This window comes from Rhinolophus hipposideros (assembly GCF_964194185.1).
Source record: "Rhinolophus hipposideros genome assembly, chromosome: 7".
Lineage (NCBI taxonomy): Eukaryota > Metazoa > Chordata > Mammalia > Chiroptera > Rhinolophidae > Rhinolophus > Rhinolophus hipposideros.
In genome coordinates this window covers 52,168,521-52,184,313 of record NC_138053.1, presented here as the reverse complement: position 1 = coordinate 52,184,313, position 15,793 = coordinate 52,168,521, and the positions used below count along the sequence as shown (strand labels likewise).

The 15,793-nt window shown below is 43.8% G+C and overlaps 1 protein-coding gene across 1 annotated transcript in view; it reads left to right on the top strand.

Annotated features, from left to right (window-relative positions):
- The first annotated feature begins 3,964 nt into the window (after positions 1 to 3,964).
- SV2C (synaptic vesicle glycoprotein 2C) overlaps positions 3,965 to 15,793 on the top strand; it is a 169,060-nt gene continuing 157,231 nt past the window's right edge. The window contains exon 1 of the mRNA XM_081053165.1: positions 3,965 to 4,095. The gene's annotated coding sequence lies outside the window, so the exon portion shown is untranslated. The remainder of the gene's footprint in view (positions 4,096 to 15,793) is intronic.

Genomic DNA, 15,793 nt, shown 5'->3' with positions numbered 1-15,793 from the left:
AGTTTTTCCTTAAGGAAGGATTGACGTTTCTTCTGTTTATCTGCTGGCTCTCCTTTGTGGTGCCATCCCTCCTTGTGTGTTCAGTTGTTTTGTGTGCTTTGTTATTTTCTTTGGTTAAAAACTTATTTGAGAGAACTTTTTTGAAGTCTAGGATGAAAGAGAGCTCCTCCAAAAAAGATTTGCATTTTCTCTGCCAGGGCTCTGGGAAATTACCAGACCAATATTAAATTGAATTCATCGTTTAATGAAAATTTGGAGCTGCAAACCAAGCCACCAGAGGGGGACTTAAAAATTTTTAAGTAAGGCATTCTAAAGCACAAGCCCACTCAGGTATAAGATAAGGGGAATGAGGGGCAGGGTCCTTGCTTGCTTTGGACTAAGAGTAGTACTAGCTGGCATGAACATCTCTGTGTATATTAAATTTGCAAGGATTAAGGCAGGATTCATGTTTAGGGAGTGACCTTGAATCAGGAAAGGCACAGAGTGACTTAGAGTTCTGAGCATGACGGCAATATTTAAAAGTAGTGGGTGAAATAACCTAGTGAGGTGAGAATCAGAGCTGTACGTGTCATGGAGAAGGGACAAAAAAATGTTTTGGAAGCAGGAATGAGGAACAAGGAGGACGCCACCTTCCTACCTCCGGACACAGTGATGCAAGAGCTGGAGAAGAAATAACAGCCATCACTTGAGAGGGTTATGAGGGGAGCAGCCTCTTTGGGTGAGGGAGGCTTCCATAGAGCGGGAAGGGAACACTCAGAGAAGAGGCTGAGGATATAGTGTATTTTGCTAATGGTGGACTGTGAATTCCAGAAGACCTGGTCCAAGGGTTATAGGAGTTGGATAGGGAGAAATGGACAGACTACAGGATGTGCTGAACCTTATGAGCATTAGAATATAGGAGGTGAGAAATGCACTTGAGATTCTGTGGCTGTTTGTGGTAACTGATATAAACAGGCATTAAGATCTTAATGAGATTAACATTGATAGACTCAAAACCAAAGAGTGTTTGGGGAAGCTGTGAGTTTTGGGGGTGAGAAGGGTAGGTGTCTGTGCTTTACTGTTGACCACTGATGATAGAGGTAAGGACGACTGGAGAGGTGTGGCCTTGGTCTAAGTGGATGAGGCTCTCTCTGGAGCCCTGTTCTGGAAGCCAGGTGTTACTCTGATTTTGCAGGACCATCATATAGGACTAGCTCTCCATGACACAGCCTTTGGAAACACTCACTCTGACTACAAAACGGGAAAGGAAACTAACATGGATTCTATGCCCACTACATGCTAGGCCCTGTGCTGCTTGTGTATGTTAGCAAATTTCATTACCACAGCACCTGTACTTAGAGTGAATTATTTTTATTGAAACTACTTTACAGCTCTTTCATGCTCCTTAGGAGTGTTTATTGGCTTGCTTTCTAGCATCACAAGCAGACACAGCACTGAGAAATAAGAGTCCTGATTTGTAGGAGGGTAGTGACTTTAGACCACTGAAATTTTGTGGGAACAGCGCAGGGGTGCTCTTTACCCTCCATCAGGTCCTGCAAGACAAGTGTTTTTAGGAGAGAAAACATGTCCTTATAATGAAGGTGTGAAGAAGACCATTCTTAGTGCTGGATCCAACAGGCCTCGGTTCAAGGGGTGCCCTATGAGGGACCCTAGAATGAGAGCAGCTCTGGAGGGCAAGCTAAGAAACCTACCATCATCATGAGAAAATGTTTTGTTGTGTTCCAAAGATACAACCTGAAAATACCCTCCTCTGGCACAACCTGGTCTTAAATCAGACATTTCCTGCAAACACACAATCAGAAATTTTCCTGAAGGAACTGTTATCTGCAAATGCATCAAAACATAAAAACTTCGCAGCTAAAAAAAATTTATACACTTCTTTAGATATCTTCCATGGACAGCACAGGGGAATGAGTTAAGGAAGAGATGGCATAGCACAGAGCACATTGATATTTTTTAAGGTTTATTTCATGGTTTTCTGCACTTCTGTCACTTGGAGGAACAATCCATTATTCTGTGACATTTGGGGGGAGGTTCTCAAGAGGGTATCCATTTGAAAACACAATGAATTACCAGCACATTTTGTAGTTGAGAGCTCAAAAGTTTGTATATGACATATAGGCAATCTGGATAAAATTTATTTTTTTAATTTCACAATTTTATTTCCAATACTGGATTTATAGGCACTCCCATGGGAGTAAATTGTCCTTCTCATAATAACAATGCAATAGATTTAGCCTAAATAATTATTTAATTTAAATAATTCACTTATGCAGAAGGATCCCTGAAATGCAAATGAGCCTGTTCCCTGACCACCTTACAGCACCAGGTATGGTTGCAACCTGCAAAGCCTTTAACCAAAATAGGATCTAGAAAGGCTTTCAAAGACCAATGTAGCAAGTGTAGGCTCAAGGGACATGACAGTCATCACTTACAGTTTGGGAGGGCCAGAACAGCAGAGAAGGGAAAGTTATAGGCCAAGGATTGTCTCCATTTTCTTCTATCCACCGGGATGTATCATGCAGTGGCATAAACCAAGCAGGAAAGCTCAGGGTGAACTGAATTGATTCACCCCTACCAGCTTCTCTGGGCAGAAGGCTACACAAGGTGCCTGATTCCTCCCCTTTCCGGCCTGTAATGTTTATATTTATATCCACACACCCATCCATCCAATCATCCAGTCATATTTACACGAAGAGAGCCCATTTTTGTACAGGCGTTGTGTGTGTGTGTGTGTGTGTGTGTGTGTGTGTGTCCTACAGCTGCCCTCAAGAGCGCTGCTCTTTGTCTCTCTTCGTCACCCATCACTCCAGCAGTGACCACCGGGAAGGCACCCGCCTGTGAGGCCGCTTCCCAAACCCCCAGCCCACCCCTCGTGAGTTCCGTGTGAGCGTGGAGCTGGCAGGGTCAGGGACTTGGGAAAGCCCAGCTTCTCGAAGCGCCTAGGTGGCAGCACGGGACGTGGGGTGGAGGTGTATGGGGAGGAAGGGGCGGCGGCCCGAGGCCCGCAGAGGGCCACGCCCTCCTATGCGGCTGCCGGGTGGCAGCGCCAGCCTTGGGTGTGGCCTGTCGGGGGCGGGGCGGGGGGGGGGAGCAGGGTTCTCCAGAGAAGCCAGGCCCCGCCGCTTTGGAATGAGGAAGCTCGAGTTGGGGTCTCCAGCACGCCAAGGGGCGAAGTGTTTCTGAGACTACAAGGAAAATTCCCGTGTTTTATTTTTTTAATTTAAATATTTGGTAGTTTCCCCCAAATGGGCCACTTCCAATGTCTGCCTGTGAATTCTGGCCCTACCTGGCATTGAGGAGACCCCAGACACCCGGCAAAGTTTCCTCCTGTTTGCTCCTACTGCACCCAAAGCATCCCCTCTACTTGTATGCCAGCGTGGGTGTGGGCTGTGGGAGGAGTGGTCAATCTAGCCCTGCTTGGTGGCTACCTGGAAGCCACGTAGAAGTTATCAAGTCAGTTTCAGGACCCCAAATGGGAGGCAAATCATCTTTCCCCCGGCTCCGGCCGGCCTCGGCACTCAGAATTCCTGGTCTCCCCGGACCAGGCTCGGGGCCCTGCCCCCAGGTACGCAAAGCTAGTCACGTTAAGTGACTAATTACTCAGGACTGGTGTTCCTTTCCGTCACTCTACCAGAAACTTGGATCTTGCAGCCCTGGCTCCTCCAAAAGTGCCTGCCACTTAGGGGTGGCCCGACCCCCGTCATCCTGCGTTGCAGCAGCGCCTCGGCACCCCGACTTCCCGGAGCGCGTCGCCAGCGCGGCACCGAGTGCTGCGCGGCTCCCGCCTCCCCCGCGCGCCGTGACTCCCGCCCCGCTCACCGCTCGTACTCTCGCCACGCCGCCGCCCGACACTGCAGCACCTCGGGAGGAGGCGCGGGCGGAGGAGGGGGAGGAGGACCGCAGCTTGCAAGCCGGGAGCCACTTTCCCGCCCCTCCTCTCGCCGCTGACACGCTCGGAGGAGTCACCACTCCGCGCGCTGCAGGAGAGTGGCAGACGGAGGCGGCCGGGAGCAGCGAGCCGGAGCGACGCCCGCGCGACAGCGGCTGCGGCGCTGACAGCACCCAGGGCACGGGTCCCCGGCGGCTGGAGCGGTGAGTGAGGGACCCCGGCAGCGGTGGCGGGATTTCCTGCCGCTGCTTAATTTTCCTGCGGGACCGGGAGGCCAGGCAGTGCAACCTGGGGAACTTTTTGCAGCCCTGTAAAGCGCAACTTTGCCCTGCCTGTCCCCCGGAGGAGCGGTTGCCGGTGCCAAGTTCTGGTCGTCCCGGCGCCTTTGCTGGGGCGGGACCGGGGAAGTCGGGGTATAGCAACTGGACGGGGCTAGGTCAGGGGGTCCTGGCTCACTTTATCCAAGACCCCCGGGGGAGGTTGGTGGGCCGCCGCCGCGATGCGGGGGCCGCGCCCGCCATCTGCAGGAACCTCCACGCTCCTTTGCTTGAGTGGTTCGAGGGGCAGGGGGAGGCTGATTGATTACAAACAGCTCTGAGACTCCGGCCCGGTGCCTGACCAGTACCTCCATCCCAGCCTTGGGCTCAACTTTTCGGCGGGGATCTCTCCACAGACGTGCGGGTTGTGGGAGAGCAGAGGCAGCCGCAGTGGGCGCCGCGGTAGCTTAAAAGAAACGGGGAATTTAAAAACTAGTCTACCTGTCCCCGAAGCCCCTGTCTAGTGTCTACGCGAGAACAAGGGAGGGACCGAGGGAGGGAAACCCCTGAGGCTGTGGCTGTAAGTGCCTGCACTTCACTACCCTGAGCCTGCATTCGGCGAAACCCTCCCGAGCGCCTACTATGCGCCAGGTGCGGCTAAAGAGACCGGTTGGCAAGAGGCTCCGTGGTGGAGAAGCACCGTCACCTGTAAACAAACTACTGAGATAATTTCAGGTGGTGGTGAGGGCCGTGGAGGCGATCACCTAACCCATTTAACCCTTCCTCTCGGCGGGCTCTTTCCCCTCCGCCTGGGTTCTAGAACTGGGAAGACTTTTCTCCAGCGTGTCGCGGGGAGCACCCTGCGCTGAGCACACGAAGACTGCGGTATATGGTGATGAACTTGGCATAGGGCGGTGGGCACCCGGCCGCAGATGCCCAACCCGCAGCATTTGTGTGGGCGAGCGGGGACCTCAGGCACCCGGCGCGCGAGGGCGGAGGGGGAGGGGCTGAGTCACAGGGGTTGGAGGGTGCCGCCTGGATGGCCCGAGTGGGGGGCGCTCGCGTCACTGCTACGTGTGCGAGTGATGCAGACCCACGAGGGGCGGGAGGGGTTGGGGATGGAGGGCAGGCGGCGGAGTCTCCGTCTGGGAGAGCGCGTGTGTGCGTCAGAGGCTCTCAGGTGATGGGTGCCCCGCAGCGCACTCCGGCGACCCCGCGGGTGGCGGGGGCCAGCGGACTGCCGCGCCGGCGGCACCGGCGGCGAGGAAAACCCCGCAGGGACCGGGCTGCGGGAGGGCTAGTGGCTCCGCAGTGCGCCGCAGTGCCGGGAAGGCGCCCCAGCGGCCGGGCGCTGCCCGGGAGACCAAACGGATGGGGCGTCTTTTAAGGCGCCAAGATAGGGATGCCCTGATGGTCTCCTCACTCGCTGGACCCCCTTTTCCGCCTGCTTAGGTGACTGACAGCGCGAGAAAGTTGTTTCAGTTTAATTCTTAGCCTTAGTCCTGGAGGAGAATTTGCCGTAACCTCTTGGGCGTTCTCATTTTCAGTGACATGTTCCGAAAGGCCTCGTGCTCGCGGCAAGTTTTCATGTGAAAGCTTCGATGCTGAGGTTCACGGAATTCCGTAGAGCTACCCCATTCCTTCACCTTTCTTCAGCAGTTTTGTCAGGAGGCCTGGCCTCTAAGGGGGACTTGAGAATGGCTTACAAAACACTGCCGCATTCTTCCTTTGTAACGTAAAAAATGTGTGTTATAAACAGTACTACGAATGCATTCCCTGGTAGGAAAAAGCCCAATCCACGTCGTTTCATTGTATTTATTTATTTATTTTTTTAAAGACCCCACTTGCTGGAAACCTAATGGCAAAGGTTTTCGTACTGGCTTTGTACTGAGTGAGCCCAAATCTGCAGCATGTGTGGCCAAAGGAATGAAAAGGAGGGGGAAGTAGGGGAGGGAGAGAAGAAAGGAAGGAAGAAAAGCAGTTATCACAGAGCCCAGAGACAAAGATGCTAGTCCCCACTTTCCAAGTATTATGTTATATCACCTTGGACCAGTGACCAGTGACTTAACCTCTTGGTTCATCCTGAACATTTGAGAAATATGAAAAATATCTCAGATTAGCTCTTACTACAAAGCTGTGTTGGGGACAGAAGAGATGGTCTCAGATTGCTTTGGGCAAATAAATCTCCAATGAATGAAAACATTATGAAACAAAGTCCCTTTAAGGGAGAAGAAAACAATTTCGTCTTTTAAAAAAATTCTGGAGACTTTCCCCGGCACTGTTCCTTTAATGAAATTTGGCCCTTAGTCTCAGCAAATGCAGACAATCGGCTTTTCCTAACAGCCTAATATAAAATCAAATGCCATTAGCTGCTGTCTGGAGAAGGGGGGGGGAAAAAAAGCTCTGGATTACATCTGAATGTTTTGGTGAGGTAGAAGAAAAATCAAATTTATTTTTTATGACCTTGTGACAGTAAAAGTAGCTTCATTGGTCTGAGCAGTAGACTAGCCTAAGAGCTTTTAGGGGAAAATCCCACTCATTATTAACCCTGTAATATTCTTTAAGTGTGGAAGTTGCCTCAGAGAACAGGATGCAGTTTCTACCCTCAAGGAGATTACTGCAGAGGGCATCATAATGTGCAGTGTATCACATGACTGCAAGTACCAGAAAACCCATTTCCTATAATTAGGGATATTAGCTCTTATTCTGAGGTAAGCTTGTGACATATTTCATGAATAAAAACATCTGATTTGTTAAAATACCTTCCTAACTAGCTCACTATATTGTTACTCATGTTACTGATACATAATGGTCAATTTCTGTGAATAGTGGAAGTTCAAATGCCCTTTTTATTCTGTAAGACTGCATCAAGGGAAAACCTAGGATCACCGCTGTGCTTCTTGGTTGCATGTTGCTGAAATTTCTATCCGACCCATGGATTAGAACACGGATAGCATTGCCAATTTCACACAAACTCATCATTTTGATAAGGTCTGCTTGTAAACCTAGGAGAGATGGCCCCCAGCTCTGTGCAGATTGGGTACAACATTGATAAATTGTTTTTGGTTTGGCTTTGCTTTTTCAATTCCAACCCTACTGAGCAACCAGTGCAAAATGTTGCAGTGGATAGAATTTGGAGCTTCTTTCTTTATTTGAGACAGCTGAGAGTACCAGTGGGGGAAGAAGTTACTATTTTATTTCTTTCTGGAAATATGTATGAATGGGATATAGAGACACAATTTAGTTTTATCATGGATGCCCCTCTTAATTAGGGACAATTGGTAGTAGTTGCATGTTATGATGGCTTCCCTGTTGGTAAGAATTGAATAAAATAAAATAAATGGAGAGGGGTACATTTGGTGGTTTGGTCCTTTCTGTTCCTAATATTCTTTCCTTCCATGAAATGCAGAAATATGTGATGAATTATATTTTAAATTTGAATTTTGCTTATAAGTGGAATATAAGAAGTGTTTTTAACTCATATTGACATTTTACATGGAGCTATGGGTCTGTGTTTCTGTAAATGGTCTATTATATTTTGTATTTCACCATTGGAGGTATTAATTGAAAAACATTTTTAAAAGACCAAATTTCAAAAATAATAATCTCAGCTTAATGTATAGCAGATATTCAAATCGATTTAACATGACAACATTTGAATTGTTTTCTGTGGACCACCTAATAATGCAATATCTTTTCCTATGGACAGTATGTAATATAAATGATTAAGAAAAGATACTAAGAACTATATTGATGGATTTTAGTTTTCTCAAAGCACTTGGGACCTCTTATAATTTGAGAACACAGTGAGACTTATGACAAATTAGAGCAAATGCTTTCTTCTGTCATCAGCCACTATTAGAAAATCCTATGAACTAAAATCCTAGAATAGCCAAATATACCAGTGCTTCTCAAACAGTTGTGTATATTGTACTTTCCTGGGGCGTTTCTTCAAATGGGTATTTCTGAACCCCATCCTAGATATTCTAAGTGAGTGGTTTTATGGGTGGGCCCAGAATATGCTGTTTATCAAGCTCCACGAAGTGGGTTGGTGACCACACTTGCAGGAGTCCTTGAACTAGGCAGTGTGGCAGAGACCCAGAATGCATGGACTTTATAAGCTATGTTGTTCTCTTTAATATTAAATATCTACTTGAAGCCCTCAGAGAAATCACATTCTAGCTGGCGAGACAGACTTGAAGACAACTAACTTCTTTGGTGAGAGTCAGAGGTGGAGTCAATAAGGTGGTCGAGAAGTACTCTATGGAGACAGTTATGTAGATGGTATCAAAGAAGGGAGGGTATAGGCAGAAGGAACATCGCGTATGACTGGTCAGTCTAGTGAAATAAAGGGGTTTAACTTTTCTAAGAGAAATATGAGACACTTGTTCTTTGCTTTAAATTGCCTCCCTGAACCATGGAGCATGGGAGACCCTGCAGCAGGGAACAGCCACGCGTTGTGACAGTGGGTGTAGAAGGTGACCCACTCTATCATTTCAAGTTTTGACTAGCCTGTTTTAAATATACTCATTTTAATCTTACTTTTTAGGAGTTCTAAGTAAGCCATTTTTTAAAAATTCCATTTTGCCCTTATGTGTGTTTGTGTTTAAGAAGTGACATGCTAATAATTCCATGGGGTCATTCTCGTGTTTGCCCTCATGCTATTATTATGTACAACACATGAGAACATATTCTAGTTAAGACATATTAAACACTTATAAGCTGCGTTGAACACAGAGGTAACTTAAGTATAAAGATTATTTTTTGAAGTATGCAATTAAATCTGCAGCCTGGGTTTCCTGTGGGCCCCATCAGTGTGGAGGTAGAAATACAAATCCACAATAGCATCCACCATCCTTTCTCTGGTTGTACCTCTACCCCAGTTGTGGATTCCCAGCCCGCTGCACAGATTCCTCAGAATTCCTTTGAGTCCTCAGGGATCATCCTGCAGTCATTCCCCATTGTTCCCTGCAGTGTTACTGAACCTGCCTCCCCTGCCCCGCTCTGTGCCCTGAGTGCCCTGGCTTCAGTATTGTAAAATCTGCTGATGATGCTGTGTGCTCTTCATGTCCCTGGAGAGTTTAGAGGATGTGTGACTGCATGCAGGCTGGTGAGAGGGCACTTCAAGTGACACAGTGTCCTGTATTTATAATCAGTTGTCCCCTCGGATGCCAGCTCATCCTCCTAGGACCATAAATAGTAGGTCTCAAATCCCCTTTCCTGGGAGACTTCTTTGTCCCTCCCAGACATGTTCTGAGGTATCACAATATTAAAATAAATCATCAGAATTTTGTACAGGATGTTTATTGCATCGTTATTTGCAGTTGTGAAAAGTTGGAAGCATCCTAAATGTCCATGAGAGGGTGATCAGATCAATTATGGGTCATCTAACTAAGGAAATACTGCACAGCCATTGAAAAGAATGAGGTGCACCTATATGTAATTAACATGGAAATATTTTGAAGATATGTTATTAGTTTAAAATATAGCAATTTGTTGACCACAATATGTGGTATGTCTCTATTTTTAAAAATTAAGGGATATATTAAAAAGTCTGGAAGGATAAAGACCAAATGGTTATCTTTTGGAAGCAAGAGAGAGAGAACCTTACATTTTCTACTTTATATATTTCTGAATTGTTTGAGTTTTTGACAATACGCACATATACTTTTTAATTAAACCACCAGTAAATGTGGTAAAAATTAATTTCAAGATGCCCCTATGTTGCTATTTCTCAAATGTGTCTAAATATTAATGTTTTAGTGGCTATAAAACAGTGCCAGTTTTCCCAAGGATGTTTTTCTAGTCTATAATGTAGGTAAGGTAATTGAAATCATGAGAACATAAATTACTTTGGTACTCAATAAAGCCATTTTCTTTTGGAATGAAAAAAGGAACCCACCTATAAACATTCAGTGCAATGACTGGTCGTTAAGAAGGAAGGTTCATTGCTGACTTAGGTTATTGAAGCTGAGAACCTTCCGCCCTTCCCCCACCCATTCTCAATAAATCTTATGTGTTCAATAGCTGTCAAAAGCCTGTATTACTACTCAGAATATTTTGCTTTTAGGGACATTTTTCATTATGCTATGACTGTATTTGATGGGATTGGAGATCAGCAATTTTTTTATCCTCTCTTCCCATGGGCCTGGAATGTCCGCCCTCCCACCATTTCCCCTCCCCCACTCCCAACGTATGCCCATTTATCTATGGAAAGGGCTCCTACCCGTCCTTCAAGCCTCAGCTTAAAATTTCATGACCCTCCACAGCAGAATTCGGGGCCCTTTTTCTCTCTCCCAGTCCCCTTGCAGCCACCACTGTAGGAGTGCTTCTCAGGCTTTGACTTTGTGGCCTCGCTATAGGTGTCTTCCTGCTAGATTCGGAGTCCCTTTATCCTCAAGTCACAGATCTTTGTAACGCTTGGTGCTGGACACATAGGGACTGAAATTATTTTAAATAATTTTTAAACCTTTTTAATTCAAGTATAATATACGGGGATAAAAAGTACACTTATTAAAAAGGTATATACCTCAGTTAATTTTCACAAACTGAATACATCTCTTTAACCAATATCCAGCTCATGAAAGAGATTATTCCCAGCGCCCCAGAAGCCCCTTGCATGTTTTTCCAGGCATCCTGACACAGTTTTCTGGGGCCTCACAAAGCTCTTCCTGTACTGCTGGGATGCCCATGTTTTCCTGCCCACCACCTGGCAAACTGGTTGGCAGAGCCTTACCTTTGCTGATGGACAAGAGAATGTCATGATTATGCCCAGGATGGCCTCTCTAGATACCCAATCTTCCAATCCATGAGGTGCCAGAGGTAGAGGAAATGGTCCCTAATTTGTGCCACATGCCTCTGTTCTGCAGAGCAGTTCTGTGTCCTTAAGGCTATGTCCCTCACAAGCACTTCTGTCATTTGCCCTCACTTTTATCAGATTGGATAAGTTTCCTTCTATTTCCAATGTCCTAAAATTTCTTATGAATATGTATAGAATTTCATCTAATGCTTTTAAGTCTCTGATTAATTACAATATCATTTCTTTTCAATACGTAAAGTCTCCCTGGTTATCTTTTAAGAGTTTCTTAAGTCAATTTTCGTAAGCTGCATTTAAAAAAAAGAAATTTGTCGATTTTTATCCAGGTTATAGAATAAACCTGGATAAACCTGGTTTAGGCAGCATGATATAGCAAAAAATATCTGACAAAACTTGTTGTTGCATAGCTATTTATAATCACTGGTTTGTTTTTATTTTTGTGAACTTTGTGATTCATGTATTGCATTGTATTTTCTTCATTGCATTGGATAATTAGAATCTCAGTCAGTTGTGTAGTTTCTGGAAGTTGAGTCATGTGGCGTTATCTGAAGATCTTTAAAAATGTATATGAATTATTTAAGATGCATTCCTATTTCATTTGAACATGAAATAATTTCCTGTGGTTATATGCAAGTTGTTTGAACTCATTATTTTTTTTTTACTTATTATTGAATAACAACCCTAAATATATCAGAACATTAGTAACCAGACAAAATGACAGACATATTTACTTAATTTTAAAAATATCTAAATGATAGAAGCCAAGTTTGTTGAAGGTGCCAATTCCTTTGAAAGCAAAAGTGTTGATAAAAATGGGCTTGCTTGAGTCTACTGGTTATTTAATGCTCTATGTATTTATAATTTGCAGGTATAAATGAACCATGATTTGAATTTTAGTGACAGGGGTTTTATTTTGTGACAACCATGGGCCTTATTCAATCCTTATTACATCTCTGCCTGCCTTTACATGAATCTATCAGCACATGGCAGACTTTGCATATTCTGTCTTTCAAGGTGATTGTAGGGGGTAGTGATCTCATGAATACATATTGGTATGGTTTGTTGGAGGGCTGTTCTAAATTCCAGCAATTCATAAGGCTAGAGACTCAGCATTATATGTTTATATTGCACTGGTTAACTTTTGCTTTTTCCCTGGATCCCACCCATTCCTTCTTTTTAATAATATCTAGCCAGTCCCTGCCCAACATTATAAATTTCCTTTTTTTTTTAATTAAAGTTTATTGGGGTGACAATTGTTAGTAAAGTTACATAGGTTTCCTGTGTACACGTCATGAATTTCTCATTGACTTTTCCTCCTTTAACCATATTTGCCTATGCTGGGTGGGCAAGTTTTGTCAGATATTTTTTGCTATATCATGCTGCCTAAACAGCCAGTCCAAAAGTTAATAACTTAAAGCAATAATAATTTCTTTTCTCACATGCTTCTATGGATTGGCTGGGTACTAAATGATCTAGGTTGAGCTTGATGGATTTTCTCCAAGTTGCAGGTTATGTTCAGGTTTTTAATCCTACTTGGAATAATCGGCTACCCCGTTCATGCTTTTGCATAGAGATGGCAGAAGTACAAGAAAGGTGAGTGGAAACCTGTGATGCCTCGCAAGCCTCGGCTCAGAACTGGTACACTATCACTGCAGCTCACATTTCATTGACTAAAGACGTAGTACATGGGACAGTTCCACATAACCAAGCATTATCTCACATATTGCACACATTTCCAGTGTCCCATCGGATATCCATTTAGCTGAAATATTATTTCTGATAACTTAATCCTGGTTTTCTGTTTTATATATAAACACAAGTATTGTTTGTGTAACTTTTATATATAGGGTGCTTTGCAGTAGTGAAACTACTAATAAATCAAGGGAAGGTTGTATTTTGTTTTGTTTAAAATCTTAGTATATGTGCTGCCAAAGCAAGCATTGTTTTGTTTAAAATCTTACCAACAGTTGTTCATCATTTCCAAAAATCACATCCCCAGCGGTAACAAACACTTGTTGTAATATTTAAGTTGTTAATAAGTTACCTGTGTTTGTCTACCTTTGTGTTTGTTGCATTCATGGTGATTCTACGTTTAGAAGCAAGCATTTCATGTCTTCATTTTGTATTCTAGAGTTGTTACACTGGAACACTTAGATATTAAAAACATAATTTATTACATGTCCTATTTCTCATTATTGTTAGGGTATTTTATAGATGTTTTAAATTTATGTGTGCAGGTAGGTTATTTTATCTATGAAAATTATTTAATAAGACATTGCAAAATGAACATTATTAGTAGGTGTAATTGGTTCGCTCTAAATTCTCTATATTTTAGCACCATGTGTAGTAAGCTGATTTATATTTGGAGTTGAGAAGAGGCAGGCTGTAACATAGGGAGGGCTCTTTCATCTTAGCCATGTGTCTAAAGGGACCATGCCGACCTTCCTGTTGAGGTTGCCATGTTACTCTCTCTCTCACAGTGGTTGTGAAAAGTAGAGTGTGAGCTGGGCCTGCCTACAGAAATGGTGTGTCTGTAAAGAATATACGTGGTGTGATCAAAAAATATGGTGAATATTTAAATTTTTAAAAATTACAGTAAAAGACACATTGCCCTTATTCCCGCTCAAAATACTCCCCCTCCCTTCAAACACACTTATCCCATCACTCTTGCCACTTTCTGACGCAGTTCTGGAAGTCCTCTTTCGTGAGTGTCTTTAGTTGTGCTGTCATGGCTGCGTTGATGTCCTGAATCAATTCAAAACGTTTACTTTTCATGGTCATTTTGACTTTGGGGAAGAGCCAGAAGTTGCACGGTGCCAGGTCTGGTGAATAAGGTGATGAGAACACACGATGATGTTTTTATTTAACAGAAATTGCTGTACCAGAAGCGATGTGTGACACAGTGCATTGTCATGATGGAGGATGAAACCGTTTGCCCATTTCATATTAATGCATTGCTTGTGATCCATGATTTATGGCACACTTTAAAACATACCTTCTCTCAACCGTAGCTCACACCCAACTGACTGCACCGAACAAGTTGAAACTTGTCACAGACTGTTACTAAGGTTTAGCACGTCACTTCCCATGTTGAAGATCCCCGCCTTTCCATTGGATGGCACTCGGCAGCAGCATTCACTGTATTGTTTGATCACGCCTTGTACTCTTTTATCATACTTCCACTTCTGAGGCTCACCCCAAACACAAACACTCTGGGGATTTGGGCCATGAAGGCACTGAGGTTTTACCATGCTGCTCTAACCTTGATTAGTGATGGGTAAGAACAGAGGAAGTTTAGAAAAGAGAAGAAACAAACAGATGTGTTCAAAGATAGCTCTCCAACAACTATGGGAGACGTCTAGTAGGAGTCTGGTGGTTCTTTCTAACCTGTTTTTAAAATCCTATTTTCTCAGGTCACTGCTCAAAAATGTTTCCTATGAGATTTCCCCTGCCAGTATGAGGGTGGGAGCTCTCTGAATTGCTTCCAGAAAAAGACTCTGACAAAATAGGGAGTGAAAGCTTTATGACCTATCTTGGTCCATAGTTCAAGGTTATCAATATTTTTCTGTCAACTAGAAATGCTGTCAGGGTAATTCAAAAGGAATGAATCAGAAGACAGTGAAAGAGTGACCCAGGACTGAAAAATATACGCTGCTCTGTGTACCTTTCAATCTAAAGTTGGAGAATGGATAAGACTCTTTGTCTACAGTGTGCAAAGGACATTGTTGTTGGGGCAGATCTCACCTCATTTATTGATAAACACATTACAGCTAATTGTTTGCCCAAATAGTCATTACTGTGAACCTGAATATGTAATAATCATGCTTGGGATACAGATGTGTGTACACAAGAAAGTTTGATTATATTTAAAGGCCATAAATACTAAATAAATAAATAAATAAATAAATAAATAAATAAATAAATCCAAATCTATAAAGGTTAACATCCACTTCCCAGCAAGCCCAAGGAGAAAAGCCATTGAGTAATATAACTGATTGTGAAACTTAGGAATATAGGTCATCTCATACCTACAGCTTTATCTAGCATCAGGACAGTGACGTGATTCTTTTTAAGGGCTAACACCAACAAAATCTACTGGCCATGAAAGATTTGGAGACATTTGAGTTTCCCCTAAATTGTACACTGATGGACGTGAGCCAAGATGAAAAGGATATTTTGCAATGGAGAACTAATGCAGTTACTCCCAATTTTCGGCATTATGCGCTTCCTAGTTTTTACCATATTACACCATTGCTATGCTGATTACCACATCAGAAGTTTGGTGTAGCATCATATTCCACTTAATAAAGCTCCCAAATACGATGGAACGTAACTGTTCATGCTCTATGCAATTGCTGGCTTAGAAAGTTTTTTCGCTTAGTAGATGATCTTGAAATTGGGTACTGCAAAATTTTTAAAAATCAAGGTGATAAACTACCTTTGCCTAAGGATAAAGTGCAATAAAGTAAAGGTATAACTGAGTTCATGAGGCTCCTAGTGGTGTGTCTGAAACTTCTACCTCACCTCCTGTTGGCAAGATTAGTGTTTTCTTTTGCTTGTATGTCTGTGTTAGGGGTGTGTGTGGGGGGGGTCTTCATTTCCTCTTGCTGGTAGTGATGTCTTGTGACATCTTCACTTGGGAAACCATGACAGTGTTAAGGGCCTTCTCAAGGTCTTCTGATCATATTGTGCCTTTCTGCTTAGAGGGGTTTGCTCCTTCCCTCAAAGGATAACCAGACACTAGTTTTTGGTCTGGAGACATATGAGAACACAAATTCTGTTTCTTAATGGTTTTCACTGTGTCATTGACTGGCAACCTTGGGAATC